This window comes from Triturus cristatus, chromosome 9 (assembly GCF_964204655.1).
Source record: "Triturus cristatus chromosome 9, aTriCri1.1, whole genome shotgun sequence".
NCBI lineage: Eukaryota > Metazoa > Chordata > Amphibia > Caudata > Salamandridae > Triturus > Triturus cristatus.
In genome coordinates, this window is record NC_140592.1 from 377973814 (window position 1) to 377990837 (window position 17024).

Consider the following 17024-nt stretch of genomic DNA (forward strand, 5'->3'; position numbering starts at 1 on the left):
TCTACACAACTGGATCATCGACTGCGCCAACACCGTCACCCCTCTCTAGAAAGCCTACAACCCTCACGCAAAGAAAGCCAGCTGGTTCTCCACCGAACTCCGGGACTCCACACCTGCAGATGCCTCAAAATGCTATGGAGGAACTCCAAAACCCCAGCAGACCTCAACAACTTCAAAACAGCCACCACGGCCCACCGCAAACTCATCAGATGCTCAAGGAAGAAAGCACTGTAGGACAGAATCCCCACCCATGCACACAATAGCAAGGAACTCTTCGGCATCAAAGAGTTCGCCCAACCCAACAGCGAGACTACAGAAACCCCCCCTCCCAGGACCTCTGCAACAGACTCTGCGCCTTCTTCCACCACAAAATCAAGACCATATATGACAACTTCGACAACAACAACCTCCACGAGGAACCCTCTCCCACCGGTCCCAGCACCACGCAGCCGACACTAGACAGCTGGACCTCCCTCAGCATCGAAGACACATTTTTGTGATTTGAACATTGGCTGGTAGTTTATTAGAGTCCTATTTCATCTGAGGTTGATGGTCAGTACATAAAAGAAGATCAGTCTCTGCAGGGAGCCTGGCCGTTTTCTTTGGAAGGCTGTATGCATGAAACATAAAAGACTGAATGTCATCCTTTATAATACAATGTTTGGAACTCGAGGCCAGTGGTTGGTAACAGTTGACTCAGACCGGGGGATTTCAGGATACCCTTCTGAATAGGATCAGTAGCTTCCAAGGCAGGACAACTTGGACTAACCAGAAGAGAATCTGACATCTCTTGTTCAGGGCTCACAAGGGGCAACTAGTGCTGGACTTTATACACTTCAAATGTCTTTACAAAATCCCAGGTACTTTCAGGCATTATCAGAGTCCACCAAGGGGAAGCTCTCAACCCCTCAGCATGATGGAGGCAGGTGAGAAGGCTGTGACGCAGGACAGGAATCTTGATAGGGAATGGAAGGACAAGGTTTCTTTTGTCGATGCACATAAATGCATGACTAGAAAGAGGAAAAGGCCTCAGATGTTTTTGTTAAAGGAAGGTGCTCCTTCCTGTGCAAAAAACAATCCGGCTGTAACTCAGGCACACTTGCACCATAGCGCCTGGGTGCCTGCATTAACGCTAGGCAGTACTGAGTAAGCCAACGCAGGGAGAGCACAGAAATGTGTCATATCTTAGAAGAAATGGCGCGTTCCTACTATCTCCCTGTCATATAGCACAACGCAGCAAGTTGTCTTCCTCCGTTGTGTCACTTTTTCTTAAATCTGCTCCCTTCGTGAGTAGCCTATGCAGGAGGAAAACTGTTCAGTTGTAATTTCTTAATTTGGCACACTGACAATAGTCTTTGCTAGATTCCAATATAGACGACAACTTTCAAGCCAAACAGCTACAGAATACATTTTCTGTAGGCAGATACAAGGGAGATACGATAAATCGGCACAATTACAAAATAATCCTACCTAGTGAGGGAAGGAGGGGTCACTTTTAATACTATCTCTCCACTTGAGTGTATGACTTATTCTCTTTACATACCTCAGTGCTAATTGATCAGCACACATTGAACCCAGTTCTGTAGCCAAGTCCACACTGTTGTTGGTGGTCGAAGTAGGAAGAACTTGGACCGTACCACTGTGTTCTCTCTTCAATTGGTGTGACACAGGGAATTCAGCCTGGTACGGATGCTCCAATGAGTACTGATTCTGTTGGCTCCCTTTATGTGGATTGTTGGTGCAAGATTGCAATATAAAGGTTATATATTCAACCTCAAAAAGACCAACATAGGGGGGCGTGTCCAAGATGGCCGAGGTGTAAGCCCGGCTACGGCGAAGGAGGCTCCCTGAAGGAGGTTGGCGAACAGGGAGACACCAGTGGGCCACGGCACCGGCAGAGCGGGGAAGAAAGCGGCCCCGGTGATCGGAGCCATAGCAGCCTGATGAGTGAGGTGGGCCCGGTGCTGACGCCACTCGCGAAGGTGTGCACTGTGGCTCAACCCACGGGACTGTAATCGCGGCTGGGTGGCCTGGCGGGACAGCGTCGGCCCCTCCTCTGAGGATATCTCAGGCAGTGAGTGCGACGCCGGAGTGTGGGAGCGGGGAAGCCACTTGCCGGGCTGAGCGACATGCGAGGAGCCGGGCCCCCTCTTTCTCTTGCCTGATAACTGCAGCTGTGTCGTCCCCGGGGGCGTGAGGAGGGCCTGGGGTGACGCTGTGCTGCTGGATTGGGCACCCCGCTCCACAGCAGGACGGCTTGAGGCTGCAGGGGCCTTGGGAGCGACCGCTGACTGCTGGAGCCAGGCCCCGAGCCGAGGGCATAGACATTGGGCCTACTGCAACCTGTCACTGCCGGCTGGCTCTCCTTGATTTATTGCGCGGCCGCATTGTTAAGAACTCTTCTTGGACACGTAGTAGAGTTGTAAGTAACTTGTTTATTTACTTCACCAACACGGGCTCAGCGAAGTGCAGACCACAAGGTACACAGCCGCTCCGTAGGTCACCAGCTGTCAACTGTCAACATTCCAAACGGACAGCTGGCGACAAGTATCTAACGGTACGGTGTCTGAGAGAGGACACAAGTGTGCAGATCACAACACATCTCCCTCCTGAGGGAAGGGAAAGCGAAAGTAAGAGAGAGAGAGAGAGAGAGAAAGAGAAAGAGATGCAATAAATTACATGAGTAAAGAACCCTGCGATATGCAAATTTTTTTTTTTTTTTTTTTAAAACCTTTATTACAATTTCGGAGAGATACAAGTATGGGCCTACAACCAACAGGCCCGCCACTAAACGCAGTGTAAACCTAGGCACAACTTAACATTCACATCAATGAAGCAACAAAAAAGTTACTGGAGTGCTAATCATCGCAGTCGGCCGCAGCCGCAGTCCATAAACAAACAAGAAAGGTTTCATATTTTTGAGAAACAAAAAACATCAAACACACAAGGCAGAGGAAGTTAATGGCAGTAACATGTGCTCCTCGTATCGAAGGAGTAAACCAACCCGGGTAGACAGAGGGGGGGAGGGGGGCAAGGCAGAATAAACAAATTCGCATGTCGCAGGAGCATACAGGAATGCGCGGGCTAGGGAGACAGAGCGGCATCCATCTCACGCGTCTGGGGCGGGGCGCAAATACCTCCACGATAGGAGTTCCAGGGACCCCACACCTTAATCCACTTCCCAGGCTTGCCTCTCGCCACATACACCGTTTTCTCTCTGAACATACACCAGTCCATGTGTTCCTTCCACTCGGAGACCGTTGGCGGCCTCTGGGAGCCCCACAATTGTGCAATGTCACGCTTCGCTACCATATAGCCTAGAGTCACCCATTGCGTCTGCGTCACATTGTAATCAGTCGGCTCCCAGACATTCAGCAAACATCTTCGTGCCTCCGGCAACAAGGCAGCGATATGCAAAATTAACTACTTACAAACGTTATCTGAGAGGTTGACTGTCGGTAACAACTTCCTACCTGCTCTGCTTGTGCTAAAGGCTGTGGAAGTATCCTGCATAGGGGTGGTGGGCAACCTTCTACCTACTCTACACGTGTCAGTCAGAAAAGGTCTTTCGTGCACGGGAGTGGTAGTGGGCCGCAACGGTGATGTGTGTGCAGCAGCATTTGAAGTGTGAGGCTCGAAGTCAGTCTAATCATCAGACCACTCTGTCATGCTTCTGCTATGTGCAGAAGTGCTTGGATTGTTGGCAATATCGTCTCCATGGGACGGAGTGCTGGGAATGGTGTTGGTTTGCTCCCCAAGTGTTTGTTTGCATAAGGAGAGAGCAGAGAAGTGCCACACCTTGCCATCGGTCAGGAGAGCTGAGTTGCAAAATACCTTGCATACGGATAGGGGTTGGCAGAACCTGTCTTTACCTTTGCTTATGTATCCACTTCTCTTGACCTTGACAGTGTCCCCCACGCTAAGCTTTACAGGTTTGCACCCATGCTTCTGTCATACCTGGCCTTACAGCTGGTTCGAGCCTGCACCAATTTACTTCTTACACGGTCTGCTGACCAGTGTACACATTGGGAGCTTTGACCCACCCCACATTGCCTTTGGACAAGGGAGTTCTGCCACGCATGAGTTCAAATGGGTTGTGGCCAGTGGTGTCGCATGGTGTGATGCGATAGACCCTTAGGCTTTGAAAAATTTCCTGTCTCCAACTCAGTTTGTTGATGTTGGCTAGTTGGATAATGCCCTTGATGACCCTATTAAAGCGCTCAATGGCACCATTACCAGGGGGATGGTAGACTGAAGAAGTTTTGTGAGTTATCTGGTTTCTCTGTATGTATGTTTTGAACGTGGTCCGTTATCACTAATTATCTGTTTGGGGAGACCCTCACGTGTGAGCACTTCATTTAAGAATCTGACAACACCCATTGAATCAGGTCTAGTGACAAACTTCAGCTCGGGCCATTTTGAGAAGTGGTCAACAATGACGATTACATACACCTGCTCTTTGTGTTCATAAACGGGACCCATGATGTCCACCCCTATTCTCTCCCATGGCATGGAGGGGCTGGTAATGGGATGCAGTGGTGGTCTGAAGGTGACTTGAGTTTTGTCTGAATTGAGGCATAATGTGCAGTCCCTGGCCACCCTTTCCACAGCTGTGCTGATGCCGGGCCACCCGTAACAATTTTTTACTGTTTTTTGTCTTGCTAATTCCTAGATGTGCTTTATGGCATAAATCTAGTATCTTCTTCCTTAGAATGCTCGGTGGAACTACTCTGCCTCCCGTCAACAGTAAACCATTTTTGTGTGACAACTCATCCTTGACCTCCCAAAAATGACGTAATGAGTCAACCAATTTACTCGTACATGTACATCCTTCGTTGATCATTCTTATCACTTGGCTTAAAACTGAGTAATTTGCTTGTTCTGTAACCCATTCCTAAAAAAATATGACATGTAATTCCTCATGAATACTTGCAACGCAGGACTCTTCATCATCTACTAGTTCCCTCGGGTCCAAAACTTCAACAGGCATTCTGCTCAAGAAGTCCGCCACTACATTTTTCACCCCAGGAACATACTGTATAATGTAATTGTAATCAAATAGGCGTACAGATAGCCGTGCTAACCTTGGGGAAGCTGCATACAGGCCCTTTGTGGTGAATACCTTGGTGAGTGGCTTGTGGTCAGTGCATAAGATGACCTTGTTACCCCAAACAAATTGTCAGAAATGTTCAAGGGCCCACACACATGCTAAAGCTTCTCTCTTAAGGACCAAGAAGTTTTCTTCGGTCAGGGTCAAGGATCAGGAAGCAAAAGCTATGGTATGTTCCACCCCTTTAGTGTCCTTTTGCGTGAGCACAGCACCCAAACCCTTGCTACTGGCATCTGTGGTAATAATATTCTCTAGTAGGGGGTTGAAACCTTGTAAGGGCACTGCAGAGCACATTTCTTTTTTCAATGAGCTGACAGTGAGTTGACACATATCATTTCACTCAAATTTGTTTTTCAACTTAAGTAATTGCCTTAGAACATATGTTTTGCACAAAAAGTTCTTGATGAATTTTGCATAAAATTCGACCAAACCTAAAAATGATCGTAACTCGTCCTTATTGTTAGGCACGGAAGCTTCTCTAATGGCATCTAATAGTTCTTTCTTTGGGCTAATTCCGTCACCAGTGATCCCATGACCCAGGTAGTTCACTTTATTGCACGCAAATGTGCATTTCTTGTGGTCGGCTGTTAAACCCTTGGCATCCAGGATTCCCAGCACTTGGTTGACTTTCAAGTTGTGTTCCTCCTTTGTTCTTCCCATGACAAGGATGTCATCCTGGAACATTAATAAGCCTGTGACCCCCTTGAAGATGTTCTGCATCAACCTCTGAAACATTGCGGCAGTGGAAGCCAACCCAAAAGGCACTATAGTGAACCGGTAACACCAGAAGGGGTTGATGAACGTGGTTAGCTTTTTGCTGTCACGATGTAGAGGGACCTGGTGGTAGGCGGATTTCAAGTCGATAGTTGAAAACCACTTCACTCCTTTGGTGCTTGCCAACATCTCGTTGATTTTTGGAAGAGGAAATTGCTCAATAACAATGATACTGTTCAATCAATCAATCAGTGACACTTATAAAGCGCGCTACATACCCGTAGGGTCTCAAGGCGCTGGGGGGGGGGGGTGCCGCTACTGCTCGAACAGCCAGGTCTTCAGCTTCTTCCTGAAGGAGAGGTGGTCTTGGGTCAGGCGCAGGTCGGACGGGAGGGAGTTCCAGGTCTTGGCGGCCAGGTAGGAGAAGGACCTTCCCCCTGTAGTCGTTCTTCGGATGCGGGGGACGGCGGCGAGGGCGTGGTTGGCTGATCGGAGGTGGCGTTTGGGAGCGTAGAAGTTGACTCGGCTGTTGAGGTAGCTCGGGCCTTGGTCGTGTAGGGCTTTGTGTGCGTGGGTGAGGAGGCGGAAGGTGATTCTCTTGTTGACGGGGAGCCAGTGAAGGTCTCTCAGATGTCCGGAGATGTGGCTGGATCGTGGGATGTCGAGGATGAGTCTGGCTGAGGCGTTTTGGATCCGCTGGAGTCTCTTCTGGAGCTTGACGGTGGTCCCGGCGTAGAGGGCGTTGCCGTAGTCCAGTCGGCTGGTGACGAGGGCCTGGGTGACGGTCTTCCTGGTCTCTGTGGGGATCCACCAGAAGATCTTCCGTAGCATGCGTAGGATGTTGAAGCACGTCGAGGAGACGCTGTTGACTTGTCTGGTCATGGAGAGGGAGGAGTCCAGGATGAAGCCCAGGTTTCGTGCATGGTCTGTCGGTTTGGGTGCGGTGCCCAGGACGGGAGGCCACCAGGAGTCGTCCCAGGCGGAGGGTGAGGAGCCCAGGATGAGGACCTCCGTCTTGTCCGAGTTCAGTTTCAGGCGGCTGGTCGTCATCCACTCGGCTACCTCTTTCATCCCTTCGTGCAGGTTGGCTCTGGCGGCGGCGGGGTCGTTGGTCAGGGAGAGGATCAGCTGGGTGTCGTCGGCGTAGGAGATTATGCTGAGGTGGTGTTTGCGTACGATGGCCGTGAGGGGGCTCATGTAGACGTTGAAGAGGGTGGGGCTCAGGGACGATCCTTGGGGGACGCCGCAGATGACTTCGGAGGCCTCTGACTTGTACGGTGGTAGGCGGACTCTCTGTGTTCTTCCGTCGAGGAAGGAGATGATCCATTCCAGCGCCTTGTCCTGGATTCCGATGTTGCTGAGGCGCCGTACTAGGGTGCGGTGGCAGACCGTGTCGAATGCCGCGGAGAGGTCTAGGAGGATGAGGGCCGCTGTTTCTCCATTGTCCATCAGGGCTCGGATGTCATCGGTGGCGGCGATGAGGGCGGTCTCGGTGCTGTGTTTGGCTCGGAAGCCGGACTGTGAGGGGTCGAGGGATCCGTTCGTCTCGAGGAAGGCGGCCATCTGCTTGTTGAGGTTGCACAAGTCTATACACAGTCTTAGGTTACTATTAGGTCGTTTGGCCACGACCAATGGTGCAACCGATTCAGAAGCTTCAACCTGTTCAATAATGCCATCTTGGAGAAGCTTGCCTAGCTGAGCTTTTACCTCATCCTTAACGGAAAAGGGTACATTTCTTGCTTTGTGTACCACTGGGATGGCTTTAGACTTGACTTGTATTCTGTGCTGGTACCCGTTCAATGCACCGATTTCACCACTGAATACCCTGGGGAACTTGTTCAACAAGGATTCGCTATAATCCTCATTTTGTTGAATGACTAAGACAGGGTCGGACTTGCTGGGGTCCAGTATTATCCCTAAATTACCTTGATCCATCCATCCCAAAACTGAGGGGCCTAAAGAGGACACATAAAGTTTGCCAAAGGATTCCCTCCCCTTGAATGCAAAATTTAGTTTCCTGAATGCGCATACTTCTATAGGCTCACCTGTAAATGATTTGATGGTGATATCTACTTTATCCAGCTGTCTTCCTATTTACGGCACGCATTTTTCTTCCCAGACCTTGCTGTTGACTATGGTGTACAGTGACCCAGAGTCTGCAACAATACTGATCTCAACCCCTCCAATGCTCATTTCACAGACTGGTTTCTTAGTTTTAGTGTTGTCGCCCTCACTGACTTTAGATACACATTCGTCCTCAATGTTTAGAACAAACATGTTGACATCATCATCATCTGACGTGTCACACTTAGATGCGTCATCCACTTCAACCAGTTTGACTGAGCGTGTAGTTTTCCTGTGACACACTTTCTGAAAGTGTCTGACAACACCACAAAATGAGCACTTTACATTTCGAGCAGGGCACTTCTTGTCATCAGCCATATGAGATGAGTTTCTGTAGCAACGTCTCTTGTTGTATTCCATTTTTTTAAAGGCTGGTTTGAAATTCCCGTTATTCTTGCTCTGTTTTGTAGTGCTTTTAGAATCTGTTAATTTACTCACAGAGTCTTCCTCTTTCTTTACTTTGTTCTCAGATAGAACAGCTTTTGCGCAGCGACCCGTGAGTTCTGCTTTCCTGGCAATGTCTATTATATTTTGGAGCGGCTATTCGCCTTTGGCCCATAGACTATCTTGGATATTAGAGTGGGACCCTTGCATGACGATCTGGTCTCTGGTAAACTCGTCGTGTAAATTTCCAAAGCGACAACTAATTGCTAAATCTTTTAGTGCTGACACTTAATCGTCAATAGATTCGTCCTTGCCCTGTTTCCTGTGGAAGAACGTGTATCTATCCACTCCCACACAGACGGTGGGTTTGTAGTAGGCATTAAGGTCCTCAATAGCATTTTGAAATACATCGCCTTCACCCTCTACTCTTACTTTCTTATTTATGCTATTATATACCTTAATACCTCCCGCACCCAGACAATGTAGCAACAATTTGTACTTCTTAGCTGTAAACTCCTTGACAAATGTCGATATGTAATTATCGAACCCCTCGCTGGTATAAATGCCTGCGGTGGAGCAAGGTTCCACAAGTACCCAGATGCCATGGCTGGGCATTGAGATGGTCCAATGAATTATTTAGGGATGCGGGTAAAGATTAGTTTTAATGTGATGAAGCAGTGAGTAAATAAATTAAGCTTTTATAAGGTACTCGTCGTGTGTGAGTTCATTAGTCCGAATAATAATGGTAATGCGACCTATTGGTAACACTTAAGCTGAGCCCCTAAGTGTCCTAGTGCACTGAGCTAAACATTATTCTTAGTATATGCAAATGTTCTTCTTTGATGGAAATATGCACTGTTGTAGAAACTGTTGTATTGTGCCCATCAGGGTAGATATGACAGAAATTAACACTGTTCCAAATGCCTTAGTTTTTCGGTTGATGAAGAGTGCACCGTTTGTTAATGGGCACGATAAGTCTTGAAACCGTACCTGTATTTTTCATTTGGACTGTTCTTCTAATAGCTTTGTACCCTTGCTTGTCAATTCTTTCAGCTGTTCCGAAGCATCAGCGTTGCTTCACATTCATTCGGAAGTTATTACGTGACCGTGCGTGCGTCTGATTCAGCTTCTGACGTGCGCTTCAACTGGGTAGTGACATAAGCTCTGAAGTTTCAGCTGTCCGTTGGCTGTAATCGTTGAAGATCCATTGAAGTGCCACTTGCCTTAAACGGTGAGGAAAGTCCGTTAAAATTGAAGTGTGGCAGGATTTACCTCAGGCTACTCTGTAAATCCTTCAAGATTGTTCATAGATTGTTGTCCTCTAAAGTTTCAGTAGACGTTCATGACAAAATCCAAATTGTCGATTTAGGCAGAGTTAACAGTCGACATTTTTTTCTTGAAGACACCACGCACTTTCTTTCTTATAAGCTGGTTCGTAGCCAAAACCAAATGTTTTCATTAATCTAGTTCTGTTTTTTTGTTCATTCTGCCGTGCACTTCATGTTTCTTTAATTATTCAGTTCATAGTAATTACCGCAGACTGACCTTGAAACAAGTTCCATTTTTCTTTTTAATCTTCTGCGTAATGTTTTTCTGATGATGGCAAAATCTTCAATAGCAAGATCTATTTCGTGATGCTCCTTACTTAAAGTTGTTTAAGGTATTTTCATGTCTTCTGCGCAGTATCTTGATTTCCACGTGGGTTCACATGTTGGTGCTCGTTGCCAAATTCTGTAAAGAACTCTTCTTGGACAAGTAGTAGAGTTGTAAGTAACTTGTTTATTTACTTCACCAACACGGGCTCCGCGAAGTGCGGAGGGCAACGTAGACAGCCGCTCCGTCAGTCACCAGCCGTCAACTGTCATCATTCCAAACTGACAGCTGGCAACAAGTATGCAGCGGTATGGTGTCTGAGAGAGGACACAAGTGTGCAGATCTCAACACGCGTGGCGCCCGGCCCCCTTCCCTTGCTAAGACTTGTTGCAGCATCCGGTGCAGTTTCCCTGACCGGTTCCCCCCCTTTGTTGTTTCCCGTAGGGGGAGAAGTATTGTCACCGCGTGGGGGCAGGGGGCCCTGGACCTTGAAGGGACACTGGGCAGAGCCAAGAGAGGACTACGCGGGGTGAGTGGTGCCACCACGTTACAACGTGCGGAGGATCACATTTGCGAGTCACCAGGCTTCAGCCATTGCCCTGCAGGCGACTGTTAGATAGACCCACCACTTCTCCAGGGGCTATACTGTTGGGGCTGGAGGCGAAGGCCCTGGGTTGCGGCCTTTTACGGCTCACATAAGTTGGGCAGGCCTACCTCTCCTGCTGGTGCCCTGGGGAGGGAGGCGGTGTCCCTGGGCTGAGTAGCCCTGCGGCCTCGGTGGCTGACCCGTCCCGTGACAGACCGCTTGGAGGAGCCTGTGGGAGGCGACTACACATAGAGTGGGCCAGTTGACTCACAGAGGGGGTACCGTATCAGCGTAGAGATGTCCACACACCGTCAACAGAAAAAAAGACCACTCAGTGGAGGACATGTTAGCCGTTCCAGCACGAAAAAGACCGATGCCTCACGGGACACAGAGGATCAAGGGAACCACCCTGGCAGGCCCAGTGGCGGGGATGGGGGTGGGGAGGGGTCCTCACTGATGCAGGCTTTCATGGAGCGCTTGTTCAGCATCCTTCGTGAGGACTTCGCAGAACTTAAGTGCAACATCGCCACAGACATCAAGGAACATAGATAAGAAGTTGCTGCCCTCGACCAGGGGCTGGACTCGGTGGAGCAGAACCACAACGCCTGTGAGGAGGAGTTGGAGGGTCACTGTTGGGAACTCCTGAAGCTACATGACCAGAACACAGAACTGTGGTACCTAATCGAGGACTTAGAGAACTGTTGTCAATGCTCTAATGACTGAATTAAGGGTGTGCCGGCCCGGGCCATATCGGGAGACCTGGAGGACTTTGTGATCCGGCTATATAAACACGTAGAACCCTCACTGCAGGATCAAGTAATATTGCTGGACCAGACTCATCGCACAGGGAGGCCGACGACCGTCCCGGGCCAACCTCAGGAAATACTCACCTGTCTACACTACTATAACCAGAAGGAAACAATAACATCCGCGACCAGAGACCTGAGAACCATCAACTTTGAAGGATATAAGATCGGGCTCTATCAGGACCTATCTCCAACAATGTTGCAATGCCGCAAGGCTCTCAAGCCACTAAACGACTTCCTTCGAGCCCAGGAGATCCGCTATAAGTGGGGCCACCCTTTTCACCTGCAGTTCACATGGAAAGAAGAAGTCTGGTTGGTCCGCACTCTAACAGCTGTACGCGCTACACTGGATATGCCGGACCTGCGGCAGACCTCCCCCTCCGGGTCGCTGACCTGCGTGCCATCCGATGAGGGGCGTTGAGTGCGGCACTCATCCAGACGGGGGAAGAAGAAGCTGAATAAGCCGACTGAAGCCGATAGCCGAGAGGAACGCACACAACTTCTCCAGCAGTTACAGCATGAAGGCGCAGCCAGCTCTACAACCAGTGACCATTGACAGACCAAGTCAACCAGTTTTCACTCTCCATTAGATGGCTGTTGCTCCTCGGCCTGCGAGGCGTTAGGCCTGGCTGGGGCTGGTGCCCAACGTCCCAACAATATAGCTTGCTGGCGGAGTCTTCTGAGATGACCTTTCCCAATCCATTGTGCTTACCCAGCAGCAACATGGACCCCAAATTTGTGTCCAGTTTGGCTCCTGGGTGGGAGCTATTGTTGGACCCACAGTTTATGTTGTATCCTGTTCTGTATTTTAATTTTAGTTTTTCCTTCCCCTCTCTCTCTCTATGATGTTTACCCCTGGTTTCCCCCGTGGGGGGTGCTGGCGGTGGGGTACCCGGAGTGGCAGGAAACAGGAGGTGATGACGTGAGAAATGGTGTCTATAATTAGCTTTAATGTTCAGGGTCTCAATTCCCCAGCAAAGTGGTTGGTGGTACTGTCATTCCTTAAAGATGCTAAGTGTGACATATGTATGTTGCAGGAGACCCATTTGGTCCAGCAGGACTGGCGAGGATGCGCTCCCGCTGGTTTGATCAGCAATATTTTTCTTCTGGACCTGGCAAGAAGGCAGGGGTGACCTTTCTGCTCGCCACCCATTTTGCAGGGAGGGTGGAGGGTGTCTTTGCGGATATCCTGAGCCTTCTGTCAGCACTGCATGTACAGATCCAGGGTACCAGGTACACAGTAGCCACTATCTATGCCCCAATGACAAGCAGGAATTGTTTATCAAGGACACCCTGGGTCGTCTGATCTCTACGCCGGACAGGGAGCTGGTGGTGGGGAGCGATTTTAACGACACAATGGACGTGCAACGCGACAGATCTCATCCCTAGGAGGGCCAAGCTGGGGGACTCACCCCAGGCACCAAAGGTTGGCTGACCAGAGCAGGGCTCACCGACATTTGGCGTCAAATGCATGCTACAGAGGTTGAGTACACATTTTTGTCCGCGTCGCATCAGACATACACACAAATCGACCATTTTCTCACCACACCAGGGATAACTAGGGCCACAACAACCGCAGATATTGGAGCCACCGCCCTCTCAGATCATTCCCCCATTATCCTTCAATTCCGCCCTACACCGCAAACACCAGTTTCCCAGCGCTGGAGCCTCAACGCAAAACTCATCACATAAGAGAAGGTTCCCCTGTCCACTCTAATGGCACTGTCCACCTTCCTGGAACACAACGGCACTGCTGAGACGCCTATAGCTACACTTTGGGAGACCCTAAAGGTGGTCTTACGGGGTCACCTTATAGGTGTCGCGGCGAAATACGATAGGGAGCTGCGGGACAAGCGAACCCAACTGGAGGGCCAGATCAAAGAATTAGGAGCAGCACATGCTCGTTCGGGCGCCGTTATGGTTAGACGACAACTGAAGACGGCACGTAAACAGATACGAGGAGAGCGGAGTATGCCTTACTCTGACTGCGCCAGAAATACAATGCTGGAGGTAACAAGGCGGGACGCATGCTGGGCATTGCCTTAGAGCACAGGTAGTTGACCGGCGGGTACCCGAGATCCGAGGAGCTGATGGCTCTGTTTCGGACACGGATGATGGTATTGGGGCATTTTATAGAGCGCTCTACTCAGCTGGGCCGTTACAAGAAATGGATGTTGAGGCTTACCTGTAACAGGTGTATCTGCCCGAGGTGGAGGTACCTGTATACAGCACTCTAGAGAAAGACATTACGGTACAGGAGGTCCTTACTGCTATTCATAGGTTGCAGCCGCACAAGGTAGCCGGCCCTGATGGCTCTGGCAGGGAGTTTTATAAAGCATTTGCATCCCATCTGGCCCCGATACTTACTTGCCTATATAACTCCATAAACACACAGGGAACACTCCTGGACTCCATGCGCAATGCCACTATCACAGTAATTCCCAAACCTGGTAAAGACCCCAAAAGTTGTGCCTCTTACCTTCCAATATCCCTATTGAATGAGGACGCAAACATTTTCACTTGTGTGTTGGCCAGAGATTGGCGCCATATGTTCAGGGAATTGTTGATCGAGACCAAGCGGGGTTTATCCCGGAGTGCGGGTGCAGCGATAATACGAAAAGATCTATGTCACCTCCTAGATAAAACTCAGCGCTCCCAGATACCGGCTCTTGATAGACGCTGAGAAAGCGTTCGACCGAGTACATTGGCCATACCTATACCGGGTGCTTGAGCGAGTGGGTTTTGGTACCCGACTTTGCGGGTGGGTACGAGCCTGCTATGCAGCCCCCCAGGCTAATATTTGTGTCAATGGCATTCAGTCCCCCACCTTCCCTATTGAGTGTGGAACCAGGCAGGGTTGCCCCCTGTCCCCCCTCCTCTTTGCGCTATACATAGATCCGCTGGCCGAATGCATAAGGGGCAACGTGGGGGTGGCCAGAATCCAGATGGGACAGAGGGAGCATAAGATCATGCTATATGCTGACGACTTCCTCTTGACCCTCACAAATCCATCCGCCTTTCTGACGGCGGCCATGGCAGAAATCTCAGACTTCGGGCCTGCGTCAGGTTTTAAAATTAATCCGCAAAAATCCATGGTCCTGGATCTGATGCTGCAGAAGCCCGAGAGCACACACTCACGCGAACAGTTCCCATTTCAGTGGGCAGAAAACGGGGTTCCGTGCCTGGGCCTCCAGATCTTCCCCACAATTAATGCCACTGCGGACTACAACTATGGCAATCTACATGGAAACTGCAGAACCTCTCCTGGCTGGGGCGCCTGGCTGCGGTCAAAATGACGCTACTTCCTAAATTGCTTTATGTGCTGCAAACCCAACCACTACAACCCTTGCCACGGGTTCTGAATAAGTTACAGGCTCTAATTTGGGATTTCATATGGGAGGGTAAAAAAGCGAGAATGTCCAGATCACGGGCTTACCTTGCGATAGTAGAGGGCGGTTTGGGGGTGCCGAACATATGCAAGTATTACCAGGCAGCCCAACTGCGCTACATGGTGGAATGGTCCTGCACACTTACCGAAAAGCACTTGTGCTTTATAGACAAGTCTATGTTATGTTATGTTAAAAATATTTCTAAAGCGCTCTGTTACCCGGAGGTGTCCTGGCGCTATGCAATTACCCTCCTGAGATCAGCCAGCCATTATGCTAAAAAAGAAGATTATATAAAAAGCCAGGTTTTTAGTTGTTTCCTAAAAGGAAGGAGCTCGGTGATATTTCTATAGCCAGGATACACACTTGAAAGGTGCTGTGGTTGCCTAAACCACATAGGCCTCTGAGCATATACGCCTCACCAGTCACAAGATCGACAGTGGGGGTTTGGGACAAGGTGCAGCGGAAACATAATCTCTCCACTCAGATATCCCTGCAGACCCCCTTAATAGGTAACCCAGACTTTCCTCCGGCGATGGATGGTGCGGGTTACAAAGCGTAGGAGGAAGCTAACTGTAAACGGGTGGGGGACATATTCGATTCTGAGGGTCTTATGGATTTTGCTACACTACAGATCTACTATCCGCTTCCGAACTCGGCAAAATGGCAATACCTGGCTGTAACGCACTGGGTCACTAGACAGTGGATTCAATCACACACAGGCAGACTACTGCTACCTTTTGAGAAGTGGCTTGTCACGCGGAGTTCCGAAAAGAAACTGCTGTCTGACGTCTATGCATTCTTGACACAACCTGCGCACCCCTAACATTCCCCTGCCAGGGCCAGATGTGAAAAAGAATGCAAATACTCCTTCTCTGACAAGGAATGGAGTGACATCCTCCACCGAGCATGTACATCCGCCCTCAACACTACCAGTAAGAAATGCTCCTCAAAATAGCACATTATTAGTACCTCACACCAGCAAGAGTAACCACTTGCGACCCTAGGGGGGATGGGATGTGCTGGCGAAAGTGCAGACAACAGGATACGCTTACCCATCTCCTGTGGCAGTGCCCCAAGATTGGCCCATACTGGTCGGAAGTATTAGATGCCGTTGACACTATGTTTAGTACGGACCTATCCAGACTCCCCACTTTTATATTGTTAGGCCTTCCTAATCCACTCACTTACCCACTGAAATCCCCCAGGGGCAAAGCTATTACTCTTACGATGGGGGCAGCAAAGCAACTCCTGCTGGCCGGTGGGGGCTGATAGGATTCCATTGCATCATTCCAACATCGAGATCCCCCTCATTTCTCAGAGCTGTGACCCTCTACCCCACACCATCACACACAACTCTGCCAACACACTTTAGCCCTGACCAGCAGCACGCTTCACTGTTCACAATTATTCTTTTCCTGAGTCAACCACACATCTCTGACAATCCACCTCTGTACTACCGCTGATCTCCATCAGCCACAGATCTCTCTCTGTCACACACTTCACACACACACAAACATGTACTTACTCTCCTAAATGATACAAACAGCTGCGGAAACCCCCTCACTTTCAGCACCTCGCACTACTCAGTCAAGTAGTACACATTTCTATTAGTGCAACCAAGTCCTGGACTGCAGCATTCCATATCACTTCAGGTCTGAGTGTAAAGTACACTGCTCTGATGTTACACTCACATTCACTCCCTATCCACGGCATGCTCAACTCGGTTTCTCTATATATATACACACACACGCACGCACACACACACACACGCAAATGCACGCACGCACACACGCACGCACACACGCACGCACACACACATATAACCCCCCCACCAGCTGATGCACTCATCCTTGACAACCAGCAGACCCTGCTATAGCACACCTGATGGAAGGACTGCTCCTCTAGTGCTTTTCAGTAATGACGTGCACTGCAGGTAGTAATCTGGAGTGTTCCAGTGTTGCTTCTAATGTAATTGGTCTACACACGCACACACACAATTGTTACCACTGCTATCCACATGTCCATGATTCCCAAGGAGCTTTGCCAACTGCCTCCTCATATGCATCTCCCTCTACTATTCTATTCCTCATTGACAAACTACAGAATACGTTAATTTAGCTACGTGAGACTGATAAAATTATAATTTTAGCACCGCTGCTTCAGCCATAACGACACACATAGACACACACACTTGTGTGCTCACATACAGGCACAAACTCTTGTTCACACACACCCGCATGTGCACATAACATAATATATATGCGTTTGTGAACATGCCTAATAACCCCTGTTTGTATCGTAGAGCTGGGTAACATATT